General features: G+C 55.7%; 1 long non-coding RNA gene across 1 annotated transcript; it reads right to left on the bottom strand.

Moving 5' to 3' along the window:
• Positions 1-1,304: 1,304 nt before the first annotated feature.
• LOC122448878 lies at positions 1,305-6,026 on the bottom strand. The gene is made up of 3 exons (XR_006271802.1): positions 5,956-6,026; positions 3,883-4,111; positions 1,305-1,600 (listed from the first exon to the last, which is right to left on the bottom strand). It is a non-coding gene; the product is annotated as an uncharacterized LOC122448878 (long non-coding RNA).
• Positions 6,027-11,387: the final 5,361 nt, after the last annotated feature.

The raw sequence follows: 11,387 nt of genomic DNA, 5'->3' as shown, positions 1-11,387 counted from the left end.
ATGTTCACTGGCCCTGGTGAGGTTCACTGAGGCATAATCTAGGCCGACATGGCCCTTCTTGCACACCCATGCTCTGATTCAGCAAAACTTTGTGGAGCACCTATGATGTGCCAGGAGCTTCCCAAGTGGCTCAGTGGGAGACAGTCTGCCTGCCAATGCAGGAGATGCAGGAGAAGCAAGTTCAATCCCTGAATTGGGAAGATGCCCTGGAGGAGGAAATGGCAACCCACCCTGGTATTCTTGCCTGGAGAAGGAGGACAAGAGGAGACATGGACAGAAGAACCTGGTGGGCTACAGTCCATGGGGGTCACAAAAAGTCAGACATGACTGAGCATGCACGCACACACGCGCTATGGGCCAGGCCTGGGCTGAGCATCAGAGAAGAACCGTGAACAGAACAGACAACAGTCCCTGCCCTGAGGAAGGAGACACATATTAAACAAATAAACAAATATATAATATGATAGCGAGTCAGGAAGAAAGAAGGGCTGAGGGTGATACTGGAGGTGACACTTCAGCAGGGTAGCCAGGGAAGGCGTCCTGGAGGCAGTGACATTGAGATGAGATCTGAATGCCACGTGGGACCCAGCTATGTGACACAGCTGGGGGAAGAGCATTCCAGACACTTGGAACAGCAAGTGCAAAGCCCTGGGGTTAGATCACACCTGGTGTGTTGGAGAGATCGCAAGGAGGCAATTGGACTGGAGAAAAGTGAGTTAGGAAGAGAGAGTGGTGATGAGGAGGTCAGAAAGGTGATGGGGCCAGACGAAGCAGGGCCCTGTGGGCCTTGGGAAGACTTTGGCTTTTGTTCTGGACGTGAGCCACGGGGGGTCCTAAGCAGAAGGGCAAGATCTGACTTAGGATCCACCTGGGTTTAGCAGGATCCTTTGGGCTGTGTGGAGAATGGTGAGATCGGCAGGGAGGTGCTTTGAATCCAGGTGTGGAAGTGAAGGGCAGCCTGGCTGGGTCTGTGTATTTCAAGGGTAGGACTGAGAGAATCTCCTACCACGCATTGGATGCGGGACAAGAAATGAATTGAGAGACCCCAGGGTTTGAGCCTGAGCACCCGGAAGGGTGGGACTGTCATTTCCTGAACGTGGAGAGCTGTGGGTGGGCCCAGTGCCCAGGTCTGCCCTCTGCCCAATCCCTGAAAGCCCCCTGCTGGCCCCTAGCCCACCCCAGCCTCTGCGGGGTCAGGGCATGGAGGGAGAGAGTGAGCACTTGGCCCCACCCAGGCCTCCAGGCAGGAAGGGGGTGCCCAGGGCCTGGCCACAGGGTGACACAACAGTTAATAATTTTGCCACTGAGTTTTGCAATGGGCACTCTTTATCGACTGCTAAAGCGAGTGGGATTTTGCAACCATCCCAACGGGTGATATGGCTAATGCCAGGCCAGAGGGACATGGGACCAAGCCACGGGCATCTCCTTGACCCACAGGGACTGACGCTCCAGCAGGCCATCCAGGGCTGAGCCATCATGGCGCCATGAAGGGCTGGCAGAGAGCTCTGGCCTCTGGGTCACGAGATTCCAATCTCAGCTTGTCCACTTGGCCGGGGACCTTGGGCAAGTCACTTCCCCCCTCTCTGGACCTCAGCTCTTCCTCTGTAAAAAGGAGAGCAATTAAAGGGATTGTTTTCAAATTACTTTAAAACTATTACCCAACCTACCATTTAACCTTTATTGAACATTGACTGTGTACCAGGACCCGTGCTTAGATGCTTTCTCTACATCATCTCATTTAATCCTCATGTCTTTTAAATTTTTTAAACTGCTGTTTTCCTGTTTTACAAATGGGGAAACTGAGGCTGAAAGAGAGGAGTCCCAGGTCAGCCAGCCTGTGAGGAGCAGGGACTCAGACCCAGGCCTGTCTGAGTCCAAACCGAAGCTGTCTTGGGAAGCCACTGCGGGTCTCTGAGGCTGTTTCCTCATCTGTACACTAGGAAGCACAAAATGAATAGAATCAAGCAGCATCGCCCTCAGAGGGTTGGTGTCCAGTACTTGGGCTGCCCTGAGAACACAGGGGCCATTGGCATTATCACCAGGATTGCTGCCGCAGCCAGCACCACCCCTCAGGGTGCCCAGCAGCTGGGATGCCCCTCCTTCCTGCTCCATTCAGCCCTGCAGGGCACTGACAGGGCACAGGCTTTAGGATCATGGCCAAATCCCTCCTGCCCTCCTGCTGTGACCCTGGGCACATCCCCCCTGTCCCCTGGGGCAACAATTCCCAACCATTCCAGCCATTTACAGGCCAAAGGAGGCCACTGAGGCAATGATAATCCCGGTATGCTGGGCCTGCCAAGCAGTCCTATGGAAAGGGGTCGTTTACCCCATCAGCAGAGGAGGACACCAAGGCTCAGGCTGGCACATGACTTGCCCAGGACAGCAGTCCAAGCAGAAGGGGGCAGAGATGCTGCTCCACCATGACAGGGCCTCTGCCTGCTGAGGCGCAGATGCAGAAGCTTTCCTGCGAAGTCTCTCTCTGTTTGTCTCCTTCTGTATCTCCCTGCCTTTCTCTTCCCTCAGTGTCTCTGTCTCTCCCCTGTCTCTCTGTCTCTCCCCATGTCTCTATCTCTCCCCATCTCTCTGTCTCTCCCCATGTCTCTGTCTCTCTGTCTCTCCCCCATCTCTCTGTCTCTCCCCATGTCTCTATCTCTCCCCATCTCTCTGTCTCTCCCCATGTCTCTGTCTCTCTGTCTCTCCCCCATCTCTCTGTCTCTCCCCCATCTCTCTGTCTCTCCCCATGTCTCTGTCTCTCCCCTGTCTCTCTGTCTCTCCCCCATGTCTCTGTCTCTCCCTCAGTGTCTCCACCTCTCCGTCGTTTCTCTCTGGCCCTTCCTCAGGATCTCTGACCCAGGCTCCCTCTTCCCCTACATTCCCTTTGGGCCTGCCCACCTCCGCTCCACTCCTGGCTCTATCAGTATTTACTGAGGTGAAGGCGTCTGGCCACCTAATTTGCCTGACACCGTCACCCAACCATACGGTTCCGCTCACAGCCACCACCCAAGGGTTCCCTAGAGAGGGAAGGCAGGGTGGGGGGCCCACAGCCTCAGTGATGCTCAAAATGCCCCCAGTTCAGGCTCCACAGCTCCGGGCCCAGACCAGGCCCCAGCTGGATTCTCTCTTATAAGGCAAGGGCAGACTCTGCCCACAGTGCCCTGTGGGGCGAATGCTGATTGGCCCAAACCAAACGTGGCCCTCTCTCTCCCCTTGCAGTGATTGGCTGAGATTAGATGTGGAGTGTATCTGTGGCCAGTGAGATGCGGAATTCTGCCAGGGGACTTCTGGGAACAGTTTCTTCATTCTTCAGAGGACACGTGAAGGCCTTTGCCTGCCTTGACCATAGCCACAAGAGATGGCAGGAGATTTGGCAGCCATCATGGAGCTATCAGGAACTGGGCTGAGAAGAGAGGACAAACCCACGAGGTGGGAAGAACATGAGCCCTCAGTGACGCCCAGCCCACCCCAGCCTCCAACTCACCAACCATTTTTCTTTCACTCATTCGACAAATCTTTATGTTACACCTAGTGTGTGCCAAGCCCCGTGATGGGCACTGGGGATAGAGAGGGAAACAGAATTGACACGGTTCCTGCCTTGCATTCTGGAGTAGGGAACAGACCTCCATCGACTGAGCAAGTGTAACCATATGGCCATAATGATGGCTGCAAGGGGAGATCCACAGAGATGAGGCCAGCGGAGGCGGGGTGGGGGGAACGGGGAGGAAAACACTCTAGCAGTGAGCATGAGAGGGAGCATGGCAGGAGCCTGGGGGGAACGTCAAGCAGCACCTTCGGGTCGTGATGAGGAGGTTAATCCTTATTCTGAGGGCAGTGGGAACCACGGGAGACTGTTGAGCAAAGTTGCTGTACGGAGATCCTGCCTACATTTCCTGAGGCTCCATCGGGCAGCACGTGGAGAGGAGATGTAGGGATGAGGCCTGGAGCAGGAGAGCAATCGTCCAGACCTGAACGGTGCTGGGATGGGAAACCCTGAGCAGGGGGGCCGGAAAAGGCAAGACTTCAGAAGGTGGTAGTAACGGTCCTTATCGATTGCTTCCCACCGTCAGGCATGGTTCCGAGCACTTCACAGACAGTATCCCGTGTAAGCACATCCCTGTGAAGTGGGAACTCTACAGTCCCTGCTTCACAAGGAGGAAACTGAGGCCATCGTGGGATCAACGCCCAAGAAATAGCTCAGACCCTCACTTGCCAACACTTTCTGCCCCCACATCAGTGGGACTCAGGACACTGTAAACCTTGGGCATCCAGGGCTCCTTTGGGCTGTCAGTCACCCTGGACCCTCCCCGCCCCCATGGGGGACACATGGGAATCTCGTCATGTGTCCCCCCTTTCCTATTCCACTCTCCTTGAGAAGTCACTGCTATCACATCCAAGGTCTCCCAGCCATAGACCCCATTTCCCCCACGCCCCTCACTCTTCTACAGGGCAGGACCCCACCCCCCGTGACTTGGCAGCCCAGCGGAGGGCAGGGACTTGCCCGAGGCCACCTAGCATGTCCTTGGTGCAGGTGCCTACAGCTGAGGTGAGGCCACCGGGGCCTGTGCTGTTATCTGCGGCCAGAGGCCCAGTGGGATAGCTGGGGCCCCTGATACAGTGGCCTGTGGTCCCAGCCCCCTCAATGTCAGGCAGGCCAGGCACAGCCCAGAGATAATCAGGACCGGATTCTGGCCAGTGATTGATTACAACATCACAGCCAGAGCCGCCCACAGCTGTGAAGACTCAGAGGCAGGATCTGCTGAGGCTGGGACTGCAGGAGGGGCAGGGATGGTGCAGGGAGACCCAGGGGTTCCTCTCAGATCCCTTCCTAGGAGGAATCCACACAGCAGAAAATGTCCAGGCCACTTCTTGACGGTCACTGGCTGGCTCACGGCGGGACACAGTGGTGACCAGGCAGAGCGGGTGCCTGTCCTCAGAAAGCTGACACTTGCGTGGAGGAAAACAGGCATCAGAGCTGGAGGCCCACTAAAAGGAAGGAAGAAGAGGGGCTCCCCTGGTGTTCTGGTAGTTAAGACTCCAAGCTTCCAATGCAGGGGGCATGGGTTCAATCCCTGGTTTCAGGGAACTAAGATGCCACACACTGTGTGGCTTGGCCAAAAGAGTTAAAAAAAAAAAAAAAAAAAAAGAAGAAGAAGAAGAAGAAAAGGAAGGAGAGGTGCAGGAGAGGCCTCCCAGTGAGGTGACTTTGAGCTGAGGGCTGAAGCGTACATAGGACAGAGCTCTGGGGAGAGGATGAGGAAGAGAATCCCGGGAGCATATGCAAAGGTCCTGTGGTGGGCCCAGTGTGGACTATGTGGGGTAAAAGCGTAGAAAGGGAGGGTCAGGGTGATGAGGCAGGACCAGAAACACATCAACAGGCACCTCTAGGCCAAGGTGAGGGGCTGCGATTTTAGTTTATGGGCCACTGGGAGCCACGGAAGGCTGTAGGCAGGGCTTAGATGTGCTCAGACCAGGAGTGCAGGGCATCAGATCTGCAGGATGGCCTGGAGGGGCCTGAGCAACTTCAGGTTCTCAGATCTGAGGCTCCAGGCCTCCGGGGCCCTCCTCAGTCCAATATTCAGGGCTCTGGCAGCCTGCAGGCAGAGGCCCAATGGAGCCAATCCCAGGGACCCATGGCCCCTGCCTGCCTGCCCCCACCTGGACCTCCCAGGGAACATTCCAGGCAGCGATTATCTCAATCTCAGGTTCGAGCACTAATTAGCCCAGTTTCACCTCAGGCCTCCCCAGCTCTGCTCTGAGAGGGCCCCGTGGAGAGGCAGCCTCCAGGTACAAGGTCCCAAGGGAAGGCTGGAGGGGCAAGAGAAGGGGGCCCCCAGAGCTGGTTCCTAGGAACACACAGACCTGCAACTGCAACCCTGAGGTGTGGAAACAGCCCTGCTGGCGATGCCTGCAGCAGCTCCACCCCGTGCCCACACCCTCCCGCCTCCAAGCACCCTCTACCTTGGGCAGCCCCAGGCTCCTGGCCACCCCCACTCCTGCCCCGAGATCCCCACTGTGTCTCTCCTGCTCTCCGCCCTCTCCCTCTCTGTCTCTCCCCATCTCCTTGCCCTCTAGCCCCAGCTTAAAGCCCAGGCACTCTCCCCTTCCCCGCTGGTCTCCAGCCCGAAGCCCCAGGTTGAGGGACGCCCTTCGGGTCCCAGCCCCTCGGGGGCACAGGGTGGGAGTGAGTGACGCTGAGAGGCCCCAGGCAGACGAGTGAAGACCGTGTCTGCGCGCTGACTGCTCCAACCCTGCCGGTTTTTCCAGCTCAGCTCCACCCTGCATGGGGCCGCCCCCTCCCCAGGGACCTACCCTCCTTAGGCCAAGTGGGGCCTGGAGAGGAGCGTCCTGGAAAACAGAAGGGGAGGCAGGACCAGCTCGCCTGGGCCCTCCAGCCAGCCCAGGCTAGGGCTGGAAACTTACCACCCTATGAGCATGTGGGGGAAACTGAGACTCAGACAGGGCTTAGGACCACACAGCTGAATAGGGTCAGACTTTGAACCCAGGACCCAGGAAGGGGTGCAGATATAAACAAAGGTCCCCTTCTTGCTCCTGACCCCTGGGTCTCCTTCCCCAGAGGTCACCCTGGTCCCAGTTTCTTGTGTGTCCTTCCAGAATCATCCAGGCACATCCATATGTCTCTTCTTTTACAAATGTTTTAACACAAGTGGTGGAACAATAGGAACTGTTCTGCACCTGCTTTTTCCCTTAGCCGTATCTTGGAGATCTTGTCTTATCAAAGCCTTCTTCCTTATTTCTAACGCCTGCCGTGTCCTCCAGGGAGTAGACCAGCCCCAGCGAACTTGCCCAGCCCCACTAATGGGCATCCTGGTTGTTTCTAGTCCTTTTTCTATATATATATACATGTAAATATATAGAAAATGTCACAGTGAACCGCATCCTCCCAACACACACATGTGTATCCACACAGGTTCACCCACTCGCTGGGCTGCTGACCCGTAGGAGCCAATTGTCTAGGAAGGTGGCGGTGACTGTAAAACCCAGGGATAGGCTCAGAAATCATCACAGTTGCAGACTTCTGGATGCTCCAAAGCACCCGAAGTGGGAGCTTGGGTGAAGGACCCTAGAATCTGCGTGTTTAGCAAACACCTCCCAGAGAAGAGGGACTCGTCGAGCTGAGAGGCTGTGGCAAAATCGTGGACGGTCCAGCTGTGTTTTCCAGCCATGCTTCCAGCTCGCAGGGCCCAGGGGTACACCCTGCCCTCCATCTCAGAGGCTCCCTTTTGTTCCATTCATGTGGGGCTCTGGAAACATTGGCAGGGGTGGTAAAAAGGACTCTGCACAGTGAAACGTAAGCAATAATGAAGCTGAAAAATCAATAAATGGGGAAACAGAGGCAAAGAGAGGCAACTGGACAAGGCTGAGATTCCACAGGGCCTGGTGTTGATGTGCGGCCAGGCTGAACTTGAACCAAGGTCTCCTAACTGTCAGGCCCCAGGTTTTCTGTTGCATGCTACACACCCCGGTCCATCTCCTGTCAGTTAGCCAGCACTGATCCAGCCACCCACCCAGGGATCTGCCTACCAGCCCATCCCTCCTCCCCCTCCTGTTCACTCTTCATGTCATCACGCAGCCCACCCTACCCATCCAAATCCATCCATTCATCTATCCATCTAGCTCCCTGTCCACAGACCCTCATCCAACCACCCACCCCCAACCTCCATGCAGGATTCGGAGCACTACCAAGTGCCAGGTGCCATTCTAAGCGCTGGGGGCCCAGGATCCACGAGACAGACCGGTTCCTGCCCCAGGATCTCAGCGCCTAAGGGAGAGAGTGAGCACAGATAGAGAATCACACACATGCAGACCCTGAACGGGGTCCTGGCTGTGAAGACCATGCAGAGGGTGGAAGCGAGCACGTGGAGGGCGAGGGAAGGCCTCTTTGGGTGAGGACCCTCTCCAGTGAGGGTTAGGTCAGGAGTAGGCAGGAACCTGGGGGAGAGGGGAGGGAAAGGCATTTGTTGACGAGGCAGCAGCATGGGCCGAGAGTTAGAGACAGAGGAACAGTGAGCTGGGAGCTGGAGGAGTGGCCCTCCAAAGAGGAGGGAGGGTGGGAGATGAGCAGGGCTGAGGCGTAGCTGTGAGCAAGGACGTGCTGGCCAGGGAGGACAGAACTGATGGGAGACCCAGCTACGAGGTGTGCAGGAGAGGGATCCTGAGAGGCCTGGGAGGCCTGGGGCAGGAGCCACAGAGCAAAGACCACAGGCCAGGAATCAGACTCCCAGGAAGCCATACAGAAGAGGCCCTGGGGAGCCACAAGGCGCTTCAGGGGACACGGTCTGCTTCCTGCCTCTCCCGCAGGAGAACCAGTCCCGCGCGTGCACCCAGTCACAGCACTCTGCAAGCACCCCCACCAGCTCCCAGCTCCCTGCCAGCCCCCGCCTGGCCCCTCCTCCCACTCACCAGCCACTCCTGCAAGGGAGTCTTCCCCTGCCTCCCCCCTACCCAGTTCATCAGAGGGCACCAAGCCTTCCATAAGGGGCCCCCTCGGGCCTCACCCAACCTGCAAGGACTCCATTAAACTTGCAGGTCACTTCATTCGAAGCCTCCTCATCACTTCCACAATACCATGATGCTATTTATCGAGTGCCTACTGTGTGTACCAGGCCCTGGACTCAGCACTTTCCACTGTCCTTTTGTTCCAGTCTCTCCTCTCCCAGGCTGCCACCACCTGTAACCCTGGGGGGAGAAATCGAATCATATCCCCCTCTGCTCAGAATGCCACCTCTCCATGACCGCATCCACGCACCGCCTTCTAGAACCTCTCCTGCTTCTCCCCTCACTCCCAGCAGCCCCCAAGCAGCCTCCCTGCTGCTCCCCCACAGGGGAGGCCTGACCCCACCACAGGGCCTTTGCAACATACTGGTCCCTGTCCCACTCTCCCTCCTCCTTCAGGCCTTCGCTTAAATACAGCCTCTCTCACTGAGGCCTTCCTGACCTCTGCAGTTAAACGCAACATCACACACACAAGGGCACACACTCACACCAGCATCCCTTCTCTCCTTTTTTAATCAAAGTGGTTTTTTTTTTCTTTTTAAAAAATTATTTTGGCCACATTGCAAGGCTTTCAGGATCTTAGTTCCTTGACCAGGGATGAAACCCAGGCCCTTGGCAGTGAAAGCATGGAGTCTCAAACCCTGGGCCAGCTGAGAATTCCCTCTCCTTCCTCTTCTGTGGACTTCCCCAGTGGCTCAGGCAATGTGGGAGACCTGGGTTTGATCCCTGGGTTGGAAAGATCCCCTGGAGGAGGGCATGGCAGCCCACTCCAGTGTTCTTGCCTGGAGAATCCCATGGACAGAGGAGCCTGGCAGGCTGCAGGCTCTTCATGTTTCTTCACAGCGCTCACCATCTGACGGGCTGCATCTCCCAGCATGAGGCTGCAAACACCATGAAGGCACAGTCTGGGACTGTCTTGTTTTCTGCTGTATTCGGGGGCTTAGCCCAGGTTGTGCTCATTCCTGGAACACATCCTCGGGAGTCTTCTGTGGGCCGGACACGGGGTCACAGACACAGCAGAGAACAACGGGGAAACGTGGAAAGCGGCATCAGAGGCTCTGGGCCCAAGACTTCCCAGTGGTGGGGCCTCCGAAGAACACGGGAGCCCTGAGGTTCAGCTGATCCCAGAGACTTGGGCCCCCCAGGCCCCCCACCCCCATCCAACGCCATCCCGTCAGCTCCTCCAAGGACCCCGTGACAGGCAATTCTCTGGAAGACGCTGCGCTCCGTTACCAGATGGTCTGTACTTTCACAACAGATGCCAGTTAACCAAAAGCCGCCTCGATGGGGCCCTCAGTGACCAGAACTGGGTTTTGCTGTTGTTTGTTTTTCCCTTTGTTTCCGTGAGTTCATCTACCAGCCATTTACTTATTGGGCACCAAGTGTGTGGCTGTCATGGAGGATCGTGGATGCTCCACTTACAGACGGGATTAATGACTAATACACGGGGACTCAGCAGGAGAGACAAGCTAGAAAATGGGGAGGAGGTGGGAAGCCACTAGGAGGCATGCCCACGGAGTGGGCTTTGGGTGGATGAGGCTGGTGAAAATGTACCATCACTTTTGAACCCAGGTCATACTTCCATAAAAGATTTACCTTTTAAAAAGTATAACAGGAGAAAAGAAAGGAAGGAAAAGACACTTTGTGAAAGTGTAAGTTGCTCAAATGTGTCTGACTCTTTGCGACCCCATGGACTATAACCCACCAGGCTCCTCTGTCCATGGACTCTTCCAGACAAGAATACTTGAGTGGGTAGCCATGCCCATTTCCAAGGGGTCTTCCCAACCCAGGGATCAAACCCAAGTCTCCTGCATTGCAGGCGGATTCCTTGCCATCTGGGCCACCAGGGAAGCCCTATGAGTGCTCTGTCTGTGTGTTAGTCACTCAGGCATCTGACTTTTTTTGATCCCATGGACTATAGCCTGCCAGGCTCCTCTGTCCATGGACTTCTCCAGGCAAGAATACTAGAGTGCGTCGGGGATCAGACCTGGGTCTCCTGCATTACAGGCAGATTCCTTACCATCTGAGCCACCACGGAAGCCCAAAAAGTGAAAGTGTTAGTCGCTCAGCTGTGTCCGACTCTTTGCGACCCCATGGATGGCAACCTACCAGGCTCCTCTGTCCATGGAATAAAAGGCACATTGGCACACACTTTTTTTTTTTTTTTTTCGGCCATGCCACACAGCATGCAGGATCTTAGTTCCCCAACCAGGGATAGAACCCACACCCCCTGCAGTGGAAGCACAGACTATTAACCAGTGGACTGCCAGGGAAGCCCACATTGGCACACAGATTGAAGTAATGCATAGACCAAGGTCTGGAAGTTTGCACCCCAAAATCATAAAACCCTCCAAGGAGGGTGAGGAAGGGATCAGCCCTGGGGCAGGTGAGCCTCATCAGAAATGTTTTCATGTCTTAAGAGGATGAATGTGTGTCTTACTAGCATCATTTGAAATCTCAGTTTAAAAAGGCAAAGAGGTCACTCAGGGCATCAATGAGCAACTTGTATCTATTAAGCACCTGCTCTGTGCTCCAGGGGCACATGGCTAGCCCTACAAGCCCTAATCTTCCTGAGTTTCACCTTAGCTCAGCCACTGATGGCAGCCGGGAAGCAGAAGACGGAGTTCCTCTCCTGTCTCCCTGTAGCCTTGCACAAAGTACTTCTTCCTACTTCCCAAGTGAGGAAAACTGAGGTCAGCAAGGTTAGTGATGGTGCCACCTACACTCAAAGAATGTTCCTGAACGTCTAAGGAGAAACTCAGGTGAAAGTGCTCAGTGACCTCCCTGGACGCCACGAGCCCGGCTCCATGAAAATGAGGAGACTCGGGTTCTGAAACCACCGAGAATCTCAGGACACAACAGCAGAGCGTGAAACT

The sequence above is a fragment of the Cervus canadensis genome, chromosome 10 (assembly GCF_019320065.1).
Source record: "Cervus canadensis isolate Bull #8, Minnesota chromosome 10, ASM1932006v1, whole genome shotgun sequence".
Classification (NCBI taxonomy): Eukaryota; Metazoa; Chordata; class Mammalia; order Artiodactyla; family Cervidae; genus Cervus; species Cervus canadensis.
Note: the sequence above shows the minus strand (reverse complement) of the source record. Positions and strands in the feature narration are given on the sequence as shown.